The following is a 13,857-nucleotide window of genomic DNA, read 5'->3' as shown; positions in this document are numbered from 1 at the left end:
CTTCCATACTTCCCTCTCCTACAAACACCTTACCTTTGCCATTGTCCACAAGTCCACCCACTTGGTCATAATCATTGAGGATGCAAAAGTTATTGACCACTCATTATAGATTCATATCCATGTTAAATGATTTTCCCTTTCCACTTGGCAAGTGTGAAGTCATCCTTGCATCCTCGTCATCTGACCACATGCGAGACATTGAGGGATCAACTTGTGACAAATACTCTGAAATGTAAACAAATGCCTCTTGCATGATCCATCCTTCAACCATGCATGCCCCTGGCTAAACCCGTAGTCACACAAAATCTTTGAGCATCTTTAGAAACCTCTCTAGAAAGAACATCCATTGTGCATGCACTACTCCAAATATAGCGATCTCCTCAACCACGTGAACAAAGAGGTGGATTTGGCTAAGAAGAACAGATCAAGGAAATGCATTCTCAATGGCACACACGATTTCCATGACAAGTGTTTGAGCAGCAGGGATGGCAAATATTTCAAATTCTTTGGAGCTTACAAATCTACAAGATAACACACAAAGGTACATTAAGTGGTTGTTGAGGATATTGTGTTCATAGAAAAGTTTTGAGTGGAGATGTAATGTATCTTAATAACTCTCTAAGTTTGAAAATAGCTTCCCTCACTTTCTTGTCCCCGTATATGCACATACTCACATGGAAAATTAACTACGATGTCAAAAGAGTAAAACAAAATATGAGAGAAAGTCATACATAAAAATCATTATCTAAACAAAATGAGGGAGAGGATAAAAAAAGAGAGAAACAATTACATGTAACATCTTGTGTGCCAATCATGGGACTTCAACCCATACAAATGAATGCTTCCATCTTTCTTTGCTTTTGTGAAAGCTCCCTTTAGGGACCTCATGTATCCCGTTCGTGTGAAAATAGATGCAATGGAACCCTTCACTTGATCTAGCTCATTTTTTGTTAGCATCCATGGGGCTTTAAGAAGCACAATCTTCCCACTGGGGGCTCGATGTAGAGTGGTGGAGGTGGAGAGACATTTCAAGGCTCTCAAGTCCTCCCTCGCCCCCAAAGAGTCTTTTTTGCCCGTAATGCAGTCCTACATGGTGTGAGCTACATTCTTGAAGTGAAACACCAACAATGGGAATGCCCTTCCATAAATCCTCCAACTCCTTGATGAGGGGCTCGAGGTAGAAATCAATATTTGCCACCTTCTACTTCCCTGAAGAAAGAAGTATATTGCCCTTCTTGGTTGTCTCCCATGGTGGAATATTATAGTTGATGATCACTACTCCATGATGTGGACTTGGTGCCAAAGGGATTGACACCGTTGTTTGCCAACCCAAGCCTCAAGTGTCTAGACTCTAGCCCGAACTTGGGACAATGAGTCTCGATGTGTCTCCATGTAGGTGAATCGACAGGGACACACATTATTCCATCATTTAAGTGGTGGTTGGCGTGCCATGCGAGAGGCTCCCCCGTAAACCTTCTTTTAAACATGTGTTGAATGCGAGGGATAAATGAAAAATGCATCAATACCTGGCGGGGTAGGTGCATCTTGCTCACTTTGGTCTTGTAACGTGCTTCTTCTCACATGAGAGGTAGGTACTTATAGAATGTGTGTGAACTATTGTGCACTTAATCGGATAACCATAAAGAATAGATTTCATGTTCCTAGGATAGAAGATCTATTTGATAAGATATAAGGGTCTACCTACTTTAGTATAATAGATCTTAAAAATGGTTATCACCAAATAAGCATAGTGTTTGCAGATATTCATAAGATCGCCTTTCAACAACTTTTGTCCTGTGAATTCTTGGTACTCCCTTTTGGACTTACCAATGTGCTGGCTACCTTTAATCAAATGATGGAAAGGTTCTTCAGATCTCATCAAAGCTTCACAAGAGTGTTCAAGATTTGATGACGTTATCATCTACTTGAAGACTATTGAGGAACATAAGCAACATCTCCATGTAATATTTCAAGTTTTAAGAGACAATAAGTTTTACATTAATCAAAAGAAAAATGATTTAAAAAAAAGATTCAATATTTAGGTCATATTATCTCTCAAGCAGGGATCCAAATGGACCCTGCACATTTGGAGGTAATAAAAGAATGGCCTATAACATGAATCTACACGAATAAGAAGCTTTGTAGGAATGTGTGGATACTATAGAAAAATTCTCACTCATAGCATGCCCATTGTATGATTTGACTAAGAAGAATGTTAAATTTGTGTAGACTACAAAAGAGAATGAAGCTTTTGAAAATTTAAAGGCGAAGCTTACCTCTCAATCCATGCTAATATTACCAGACCTAGTTTCAAAGCCTTTTGAGGTCTAGTGTGATGCTTGTGGATAACTGTTTTGCTTCAAGAAGGGCATGCCATAGCATACGAAAGTAGAAGATTGGATGACCAAGAAAAGAATTTAGGCATATGTAAAAAGAGCTTTTAGCTATCTTACATGCCCTAGATGCTTGGAAGAATTATCTCCTAGGCACTCCATTTATTTTGTACACAAATGATCAAAGTCTTAAATACTTTTGACGCAAACTAAATTAACTGATAAGAAAATGAGGTGAACAAATATTCTCTCATAGTTTAATTTTCATATTGCTAACATAGCTGGTAAGCACAACTATGTGGCCGATGCACTTTCACAAAGGCCAAGGGTGAATGTTGTATCAATAGCTACTCACGATGATCTATCCTCTATGATAGATGAGTATGGTACGGATCCAAACTTCAAAGATTAAATGTTAGCTATTGCACTGGGGAAGAAAGAGGAACCATACAATGTGCAAGATGGTCATCTTTTCTATGGCAATAGGTTGTGCATTACACATAATCTAGGTGAAAAGATTATGTATAAATCTCATGTTCCACCCTATGCGGGACATAGAGGGATTGAAGCTACTCTCAAGGGAGTAGAGATATACTTTTATTGGCCAACAATGAAGGTAGACATACTTGACTATGTCTCCAAATGCATTGTATGTCAAAAGACAAAGTATGATAGAGGGAATTAGCCTCGCTTGCTTCAACCACTGCCTATACCTGATTCCCCATGGGAAAGTATATCCATGGATTTCATCTTTAGATTACCCAAGTCCATATATGGGAATATGGACAATAGTAGACCGGTTTAGCAAGCAAGCACATTTCATATCAGTCAAAAAGACTATTAAAGCACAATATATAGCAACCCTCTTTATCTCACAGGTCTTTAAGTACCATCGCTTACCAACGTCTATAGTATTCGATAGAGATCCAAGAATGACTAGCAAATTTTGGAAGGGTCTCTTTGAGAATTTGGGTAGGTAAGTGTAATTTCTCTTCAACCTATCATTCACAAACGGATGGCCAAAGTGAGATAGAAAATTCAACCATCATAGATCTACTTAAAGCCTATGTCACGGAAGAAAATCAAAGAGATCAATGGAAAAAGTATTTACCCTTAGTAGAGTATGAGTACAATAACATTGTCCATACTTTCTATAGGAAAGGCATTCTTCAAGGTAATTGAAGGAAGAATCAAGCTCCCATTGATGGTCAAAACACTTGGAACATATTTGCTGCTAATGAGTATAGCAGACATCTTAAAGAATCTTTTCGAAAGATCAAAGAAGCTATATCCATCACACAACAAAAGCAAAAGGCTACTACTGATAAGCATAGGCGAACCTTGGCCTTCAAAGAAAATGATTGGGCATTGCTCAAGTTTCCAAAAGCACGGCTAAGTCACTCTACGGGCAAGGGAACACAAGGACGCCCAACGGGTCACCAGAAGTATTATGCTAATTTACAAAAAGATATTATGGCCCATTTCAAATTCTTAAGCCTATCAATGAACAGATTACAAGTTAAGGTTACTGAGTACTTGGCTCATTCATAATGCCTTTCATGTGAGCCTTTTGAAACCTTATAAGGGCGGGTCACTCAAAGAACCAATAATTGAAGAACCACCTTGAGTTTGAGGGTCAAGAAGTGATCTTGCAGCTAGAGAGCATCATACGACATGAAGACAAGGTTTTAAAAAGTGATAAGACTATCCGACGATATCTTGTCAAATTTAAGAATTATCCTTTTGAAGATGCAAGGTGGATGCAAGACATCCAACTAAAGGGTAATGCAAACCTTGTAAATACTTACAATGACTCATGTAAAAGGTAAGAATCGGGTATGAACAAAGTATATTTTATAAAGAATTTTGTCTTGTTTTGACTTTAAGATTTCTTTTAAATGTTCATATGTTTTAAGTATATGCATACTATAAATCAAGCTTGCGGCAGCTCAGTCTCTCAAGCACCTAGTAAACCTTGCCACTCTACTATGAAAGACGATTAGGGCTAAGGAAAGACATGCTTGCAACATCTAAGCCTTCCAAGCACCAAGTGGAGTTAGTCGCCACTGTGGAAGAATGTCGACGTGTAGAAAGGGATCCTCTACCCAAAGCAACAGGACTAACTATGATTTTATTTTTCCATCCCATAGTCGGATTACTACAATTTCAAGAGAGATAATGTCATGAATATTAATTTCTAACATTTTAAAATGATTTTCCGGCTTAAATTGGCCACTTAAGTTTAGGGAAAATAAAAAGAGAACAAGTGAAATTTGTTAAGTTTTAATGGACCAATTGGTCAAGGCTTGGGACCAAAAGGGAAAAGTCCATAAAAGAGCAAGGGTCATTTCTAATTAATCATCTCAACCATAGGTACAGGTCAAGGAAGGATAGATGTATCTCGGGCAGCCTTGATCAAAGGTACAAGACAAAGGAGATGACCAAGAGCAATTATAGGAGTCTAAAAATAGAGAATGATTGTGCTAAGCTCAAGTCATTAGAATAACTCTTTAAACTCTAATTATGAAGTCTAGGAAGCCTTAGGATGAAATTCTAACTTGCCACAAAATCTCTAAATCTAGCGGATTTTGAGAACAGCTTGGCGGCACCTCCAAAGCATTGTGCTAAGGTTTTACATAAGAGGTGAAAGTTTTGAAACCCAAAGGGTGAGTTTTATTTTTGCCAAAGATTATCCTAATTTAGCAGGTCCAAAATTAGCATGTAAACTATAACTTTGGGTTAGCTTCATAAGCCTCCAAGGTTTGTGCCAAGGTCTTGCAGCCAAGCTATTTAATTAAAAGGTAAGCTTATGGCTTTTACTGAATGAGAGGGAAAAGCTAAAGACTAAGGTTCGATAAGCCCTTCCTCATTTGGTAAGTTGACTCTAATCTTTATTTTACTAAGTTTGACCAAGCCCCATGTCCAAGGTAGCACATGCTTGCTTTTTTGTGTGAACTTAAACAAATGTGTGTGAGTGTGTGTGGTGTCTCCACTTGCCAAGATGAGTCCCAAGAGGGGGGGTGTTCTAGCATGCAAGACAAGAGTGGACAAGTGTTGTTCATGCTTGAGTTGCATTCGGAGGTGTTCTCACCTCATTGGTCAAGTGCAAAGCATTCTAATCTAGTTGCACACTAGCATACCTATATAAGAGAGGGCTCGTTGCATTTTTGAAGCTCTTGCTCCTCTCACACACTCTCTCAAGTGCCCAAGATTGACAAAGCAATCTGTGTGTGTGTGTGTGTGTGTGTGTGTGTGTGTGTGTGTGTGTGTGCGTGTGTGTGGAGCTATAGAGATGGACTCTATGCTCAAGCTCTTGGCTATGGATGCAAATCCAAAACAATGAAAGTTTCTTCTTCTCCATCTCTATTACTCTATTATTAAGCTATGCTAAGAGCTTGCCCATGAGCAAGTGTACATGGAATATCAATTCTCTTGCTTGAAAAATAATTCTCTCCACCTTTATCTTCCCTTTTCCCCACAATTCCTTTCTCCCCGCGGGGTGTTTAGGGTTTGGACAGGAGGGTTATACCATGGAATCTTGAAGACACCATCTTCTTCATTCCAGCAAGACTCTGTAAGAGCACAATCATGTGTCCTAACAAAGAGCTCTTTTGAGAGGGTTATAATACAAGTCCTTTTGGAGGGGGGAGTGGCTCCAAGCAAATCTCGAGTTGTCAATCTTCATTGATTATTTCCTTTGAATTATGTGCCCATTGGTTAAAGTGTTTTAATATGTGTTTGTGTAATGAATTTAGCCCGACAACACAACCTATGTTCTCCTTGCTATCTCTCTCTCTTAAAGGAAATCTCTCTCCTTTCATAGTTAAATTTTGCTTAACCTAAAAGTAAGTGTTAGATTATTTGACAATATTAGCTCCTTCAACTTACACAATATCTCATTGTCTTGCCTTTCTCTTGTTTAAAGCTATAGATTTGTGACAATGTATTGTGTTTGATTCTTGTTTTAGCAAATGAAGTGACAAATTTTTTGGGCTAAAGTCTCAATGAAGGTTCTGAATGTTCCTAGATTCTAGGGTTTGGAACCATGTTAAGGCTTTCCCTCTAGTGTCATTCCAAAACCCTCATATTATGTGTGAAAAAGGGTCACATCTGTAATGCAATGCGTTGCTTATAAGAAAATTGGGTTTTGCACAAGGGATGATAAAAATGTGTGCTAATACTGCCACATAAACGATGCACAAGAGAGATGCTAGTAGCAAGGTCCGCAAACTACTTTGTGTCACTTATGCAACGACTGCTAGTTTGAGAAAATAACCTTAGTTTTGAGCTCCCGTTGTTCGTGTAGGTGGGGACACACACACACACACACACACACACACACACACACTGTAACATTTAATGGCCTATAATCTTATGTGTAGCGGAAATTAGCATGAACATAGTGGGCATTTCATTAGAATAGATTCTTAATGAGAATTACAAGAGTGCTTGGGTGGAGAGAGCAACAAAAAGCATAACACCTAGTTAGATAGCATCGACAATACTTTCAAAAGAGAGAGAAATTAAGCTATTGACAACAGTTGAGGACCGGATTTGTATGGAGCCGGTCCCCCCTCCAAAAGGCTTTGTATTATGGTTTCTCCCATCAAGAGAGACATTGTACAATACAATTCTTTGTGTTCCTTCAAGACTAGCTAGTGCAATGAAGATGGAAGCTTCATACACCAAGCAAAACACTTAATCAAACACAACTTGAATTATCCCCGTTCTCAGACCCAAGACCTCACACACCTTCGAAGATGGTGAGAGCTAGCAGGGTATGAGAGTAGATTGAGAAGAAAAAGAAGTATCTTACGAGAAAGATGTACATCTCCTCACATAATCACTCATATTAGCATAGCTTAGCTTAGTAATTAGCTTGGTAGAGAAGATGAGCATGCATTGAAGCTTGGCTCTTGGTTGGATTTGCATCCATATGCCAAGAGAGTGTTGATGTAGGCTTCTATCTCACAAGCTTGGAGTAGGTGATGAGCTCTCCATTAAAGCTTGGGAAGAGATAGAGTATTTTCCCTTCACACATGGTCAAGTGTGAGAGTGTGTGTGTCAATGCCAAGCAAAAATCAGCCCCCCCTCTCTCTTGGGCGAGCCCTAGCTGCTAATTAGGTCTGGCTTTTGCCTCATTGGACCTCCCCAGGTCAAGCCAATAGGAATTAAGCAGCATAAGTGATAGCCTTCTGACATGTGTCCCCCTTTCCCCTTTTGTGAGAGCTTTAGGTAATTAAATAATTAAACTAAACTCTCATTGGACCCCTTTGCCTCCTGGCCAATAGGAATCAGGCAAGCCATGGGGCTCCTGAATGCTCATTGGACCCCTTGGGAGACTGCCCAATAGTCTTCTAGGAGACTTAATTCTCATTGGTTTCTTTTATTAAATGTTTTTAAATTAATTAAACTAGATTTACTCTAGCTTAATTCTCATTGGTCCACTTCAAGGGTCTTCCAATAGGAACTGGGCACACCTTGTGGGCATCTGGCCTAGGGAGTTGACATGTGTCCCTCATTCCCTTTGTGTAAAGGGAGCCTGTGTGTGTGTGTGTGGCTTTTGTCTCTCATCCCCTAGCTTTGGGGCTCGCCCCCTCCCATGTAGGGATGTGCAAAGACTTTTAGGGCACACACAAAGCATCCAATTTTTCCTAGGGTTGACCTTTGGACACAACCTTTGAATTTTGGAACCTTAGCATTTTGGAAGTCTTAATGGGCTGAACCTTAGGGTCTTTTTGGCCCATTGTTTCACATGGCTCTTTTGCAGATGGCCCCCCCTTTGGATCCCTATTTTCCCTCCTTTGGATCCCTACTGTGGCCGGTCTGCTAGCTTAACCAATATTCTAGCTTTTTCTCCCTTGGCACTTCCCCACATTAAATGATCAGTTTAATATGAGAAAATCATTTAGGAGAATTAGATATTGATTATTATGACATTACCTCTCTCTTGAAATCATAGTCGTCCTCGACTATGGTGTAGAGAAGATAAAGCATATGCATGAGTCCTTTTCTTAGCGGGTAGAGGATCCCTATGTTACCCTACGACATCATTCCATAATGGATGACTAGTCCATTTGGCGCTTGAGAGCCTGAGGCTGCCGCAAGCATGTCTGCACATTAGTCCTATCAGTCTTCCATAGTAGAGTGACAAGCTCTACTTGGTGTTTGGGAGACGTCGTCTCCGCAAACTTGATCTAAGCATGCATACTACTTCATTTTTGTGCACAAATAAAGAAAAAGAGAGTCTTATAAGACAAAAATTTTGTTCACTTTTAACATTTTGTACATTTGCTTACTCTTGGGAAGCATTGTAAGCATTGACAAGGTTTAGGTTATCCTTTAATTGTATGCCTTGCATCCATCTAGCATCTTCAAAAGGATAATTCTTAAACTTAATAAGATATCGTCGGATAGTCTTACCGCCTCTTAATACCTTGTCTTCATGTCGGAGAATGGACTCGGGCTGCAGCACCTCCTCGTGGTCCTCGATCTCCGGTGGGTCTTCAATAGTTGGTTCTTGAGGTGGCTCTCCTTTGTAAGGCTTTAATAGGCTCACATGAAAAGCATTGTGTATGAGCCAATGATTGGGCAACTTAAGTTGATAGGCCATCTCATTGATTGGCCTAAGAATCTGGAAGGGACCATAGTACCTTTTTGCTAGTTTAGCATAGTACTTTTGGTGGCCCGTAGGATTCTTGCCCGTCGTGTGCCTTAATCGAGCCTTGGGAAACTTTAACAAGACCCAATCGTTTTCTTTAAAGGTTTGGGCTCTTCTGTGCTTGTTAGCAGCAGCCTTTTGCCTTTGCTGTGAGATAGAGATAGCATCCTTAATCTTTTGGAAAGATTCTTGTAGGTCTCGGCTATACTCATCTGCAGCGAAGATCTTCCCATGTACCTTAAGTAGCAAGGGACTTTTTGATCTTCCCTCAATTACCTCGAAAGGTGCTTTTCCTGTGGAAGTATGTACAGTGTTATTGTAAGCATACTCTACTAAGGTAAGTACTTCTCCCATTGGGATCTTTGATCTACTTCCGTTACATAGGCTTTTAGTAGATCGAGAATGGTTAGGTTAGCTATTTCACTTTGGCCATCAGTTTGTGGATGATAGGCCGAAGAGAAGTTTAGCCTTGTTCCTAAATTCTCAAAGAGACCCTTCCAGAAATTACTGGTCATTCTAGGATCTCTATCCGACACTATGGACATTGGCAAGCCATGGTACTTGAAAATTTGTGAAATGAAGAGGGTTGCCATTTGATGGGCTTTGATAGTCTTTTTAACAGGTATAAAATGAGCTTGTTTACTGAACCTGTCTACTATCGTCCATATTCCCGTATTCCCATGGATAGACTTAGGCAATCCAAAGATAAAATCCATGGATATGCTCTCCCAAGGTGAATTAGGGATTGGCAAGGGTTGAAGCAATCCAAGTTGCTTCCCTCTATCAAATTTTGTCTTTTGACATACCACACATTTGGAAACATACTCGTGTATGTTCACTTTCATGGTAGGCCAATAGAAATATGTTTCAATTCCCTTTAGGGTAGACTGAATCCCTCTATGCCCCGCATATGGGGGAGCATGAGATTCATACATTACTTTCTCACGTAGTGAGTTAGTAACGCATAGTCTATTGCCATAGAGAAGATAACCATCTTGTAAAGTAAATGGTTCTTCTTTCTTCCCTAATGCAAGGGCTGAAATCACATCTCTAAAATCGGGATCAATAGCATACTCATCTATCATTGAAGATAGATCATTGTGAGTTGCTATGGAAACCGCATTCACTCTCGGTCGTCTTGAGAGTGCATCGGCTACTTGATTATGCTTGCCAGCAATGTGAGCAATATGAAAATGAAATTGCGAAAGGAAATTTGCCCACCTCATTTGTTTGTCGGAAAGCTTGGTCTGCGTCATGAAGTACTTAAGACTTTGGTGATCCGTTCGCAGAATGAAAGGAGTCCCCAATAAATAGTGCTTCCATGAGTCTAAGGCATGTAGAACTGCAAGGAGTTCTTTTTCGTATATGCCTAGAGCTTGCTCAACAGGGTCGAGCCTTCGACTCTCATAGCCTATGGCGTGCCCTTCTTGGAGCAGGAAACAGCCCCAAGGCAATCACCACAAGCATCACATTGGACCTCAAATGGTTTTGAGAGATCCGGTAGTGTAAGCACAGGTTGAGAGATAAGCTTTTCTTTAAGCTTTTCGAAAGCATTGTTCTCCTTAGCAGACCACGTATACCTAATATTTTTCTTTGTTAGGTCATGTAATGGTCCTGCAATTCGTGAGAACTTTTCTATGAAGCGTCTATAGTATGCACACATACCTATAAAGCTTCTTAGTTCATGAAGATTCCTTGGTTTAGGCCATCCTTTTATTACCTCTAACTTGGATGGATCCATTTGGATTCCATCTTGAGAGATAATGTGACCTAAATATTGAATCTCTTGCAAGAAAAATTCACTTTTCTTTCGATTAACATAAAGTTTATTCTCTCTTAAAACTTGAAATATTACCTGGAGGTGTTGTTTGTGTTCCTCCAATGAATTAGAGTAGATGATAATATCATCAAAGAACACTCCAGTGAAGGTTCGATGAGGCCTGAACAGCTTCTCCATCAAGCGGTTGAATGTGGCTGGTGCATTGGTCAAGCCAAAAGGCATGACAATGTATTCGTAAAGACCAAATGTAGTACGAAATGCGGTCTTTACAATGTCTTGATCAACTATCCTTATTTGATGATAGCCACTTTTTAGGTCAATCCTACTGAAGTAGATCGATCCTTGTAGCTTATCAAATAGGTCTTCTACCCTTGGAACGGGAAACCTATTCTTGATAGTGATCCTATTTAGTGCTCTATAGTCGACACACATACGATATGTGCCGTCTTTCTTTTGCACTAATAGCACAGGTGAGCAAAATGGAGATGAGCTAGGCCTAACCATGCCCTTCTCAACTAACTCATGCACTTGCCGCATAATCTCCTCTTGTTGAGCTTGAGAAACTCTATAAGGAGGTTTGTTAGGCGGTGAACTTCCTGGAAGAAGTTCAATTGCATGGTCGTCATTACCTCGTTTAGGAGGTAGCTCACAAGGGATGTCGTCAATAAAAACATCTTGAAACCCCTTGAGAAAATTGAATAACTCTAATTCCTTTTGGTTGCTTTTATTTTCTTTTGTTAAGGCATTAGGTTCATTTTGAGAATCTTTAACAAAAATCATGTACAGGGAAATAGAGCTCTTTATTGACTTGTTGAAAGCTGGTGTATGTACAATGGGGATGGTGTTACCCATCTCCTTAGCATCTATATACATGTCCTTTTCCCTGAACTTAAAGGAGATTCTCCTTTCAGGAAATTTAACATCGGCAGCCAGGCGGTCAAACCATGGTGCCCCTAGGATTACATCCTCATGCTTGAGAGGAGAGATAAAGAAGTCCTCTTTGTCCACATAGCCTTGGACATGAAGCCTCAATTTCCCGATTAAGGGAGTGACTGAAGCTTCTTGCCCCTTGAAGGCACTGTCTGCGGGTAGGATATCTCCCATCTCATAGGATTGTATGCCTAGCTTGGTGGCTAACTCCATAGATATGAAATTGTGAGTAGAACCAGGGTCAAAGAGAATAAAAGCATCATGTTCTCTTACCTTTCCCCAAGCATGGCATAGAGGAGATCCTTTGTGGTGAGTTTGATGAATCTCCTCCTCTTGGATTTCAACCAAAGAAGCTCTAGGAGGATCTTGGCGGTTGTTCTTTTGGGGACAAGCGCGGTATGCATGCCCTTGTTCGCCGCACTTGAAACACCGGTTATCTTTACGATAACGCTCAAGCTCTTCAGGAGAGAGTTTATTCTTTCCTTTGTAAACTCCCTTCTCTTTAGCTTTGTTGGAATTGCCCTTAGGAGACTTTTGGACATTGTCCTTCCCCTTAGGCTCATTGGAACCCTTGTTTTCCGGGGGCTTATTATTTCTTTTACCCCCCGTTTGGAAATTGATTCGCGAGGCCACCATAGTATGGTGTATTACCGCCGATATGGTACGTGGCCTTTGGGAGTTGACATACTCCGCCATTTCTTCGGTTAAGCCCGCACAAAATTGTTGCTTTTGCTCTCCAAAATCCAACTTTTTGAAGACAGTGGCTTTGAGTTGTAGGTCCCAAAACTTGTCTACATATTTGTGGATGGATTCATTGGGAGAGAGCTTTAAGCTTCGCCATTCGGTGAGTACTTTGTCTTTGGCATCGGTGGCCAAAAACTGCTTCATAATGGAAGCTCTTAAAGCCTTCCATGTTCGTGGAGCTTCACCGTTGGCTCGTAGGCTAGACCACCATTGTCTGGCGGACTTTTGAAAGTGCATAGCTACATGGCGTAGCTTAGAGGACTCCGTGAAGCCCTCATCTCCAAACGCCGCATCGAATTGCTGGATAAAGGCCAAAACTTTGTCTGTAGCACCGAAGGTGCCATCATAGGTAAGGAAAGAGATGCTCTTCCCTCCCTCTTTGAATTTCTTCAGCTTGGACGACCTCTTCCATGCGGCATAGGATTTCCTATGGCCTCTTCTTTTTGATGGTTCAAAAGTTGCACCATCACTTTCTTCAGAAGGTGAAGAATTTGAAGAAGGTGGAGAAGAGGGTGACCTCTTTCTCGCCTTTTTCTTGTCTTGATCTTTGTCGTCTTCACCATAGCTTTCATAAGAGGAAGAGGATGAAGAAGATGGAGAAGAGGGTGTCCTCTTTCTCGCCTTTTTCTTCTCTTGCTTTTTATCATCCCTCTTTGAATTGTGGTGAGGAGAAGAATATGATGGTCTTCTCCGCTTTGGTGGTGATGGAGAGCGTTTAGCCCGCCGTCTTCGTGGAGCCATCTCCGCCGAGGTGGCGGGAGACTCGCTTCTTTCTCGTTCCTTCGGTGGAGGCTCTTGAGTTCTCCTTTGGGAAGGAGATGCATCATCAAGAAGTAAGTTCTTGAGCCCTTCATATGGATTCTCTTCTTCTTCCCGAATCGGAGAGAGACCTCTTTTGGTAGTCTCACAAGGAGGCTTCCTAGGTGTTCTCTCGTCATGGTGATGAGCTTGGAGAATCCCGTGAGCACGGAGCTGCCGTTGCACTTCACTTTGGAGAGATGGATTGCCCATGGCTTGTTGAAGCCTAGAAACAAGATAGTTAACAAGCATTGAAGCATCATTAGTAGCTTGCTCATGAGCAAAATCAAAGTTATCAACATTAATTTCACTCTCTTTACTATTGTCAGCCATTCTAACAACTTTTAGGTGTAAACTTTTTAGGTGTACTTTGGCACTTCAAGCCCTAGTTGCTACTCCTCTTTACCCCTTTAGAAAAAGCACTCAAGCTACTGTACCCGCGGCTCGAATACCATTAATTGCAAGGAATAGAAGAGAGGGTCTTTCGACACCAAAACAGCACCGGCTCCTGTCAAGCTTCTAATAGCTCAATAGTGGTTAAGCCGTAGGCAAGCCCCGTAGGACTCCACTATTAAGACCATAGCTCTCGACGGTGATGCCCCGTTAACTGC

The sequence above is a fragment of the Adiantum capillus-veneris genome, chromosome 10, assembly GCF_014529385.1.
Source record: "Adiantum capillus-veneris isolate H3 chromosome 10, ASM1452938v2, whole genome shotgun sequence".
Lineage (NCBI taxonomy): Eukaryota > Viridiplantae > Streptophyta > Polypodiopsida > Polypodiales > Pteridaceae > Adiantum > Adiantum capillus-veneris.
This window is presented reverse-complemented; position numbering follows the sequence as displayed.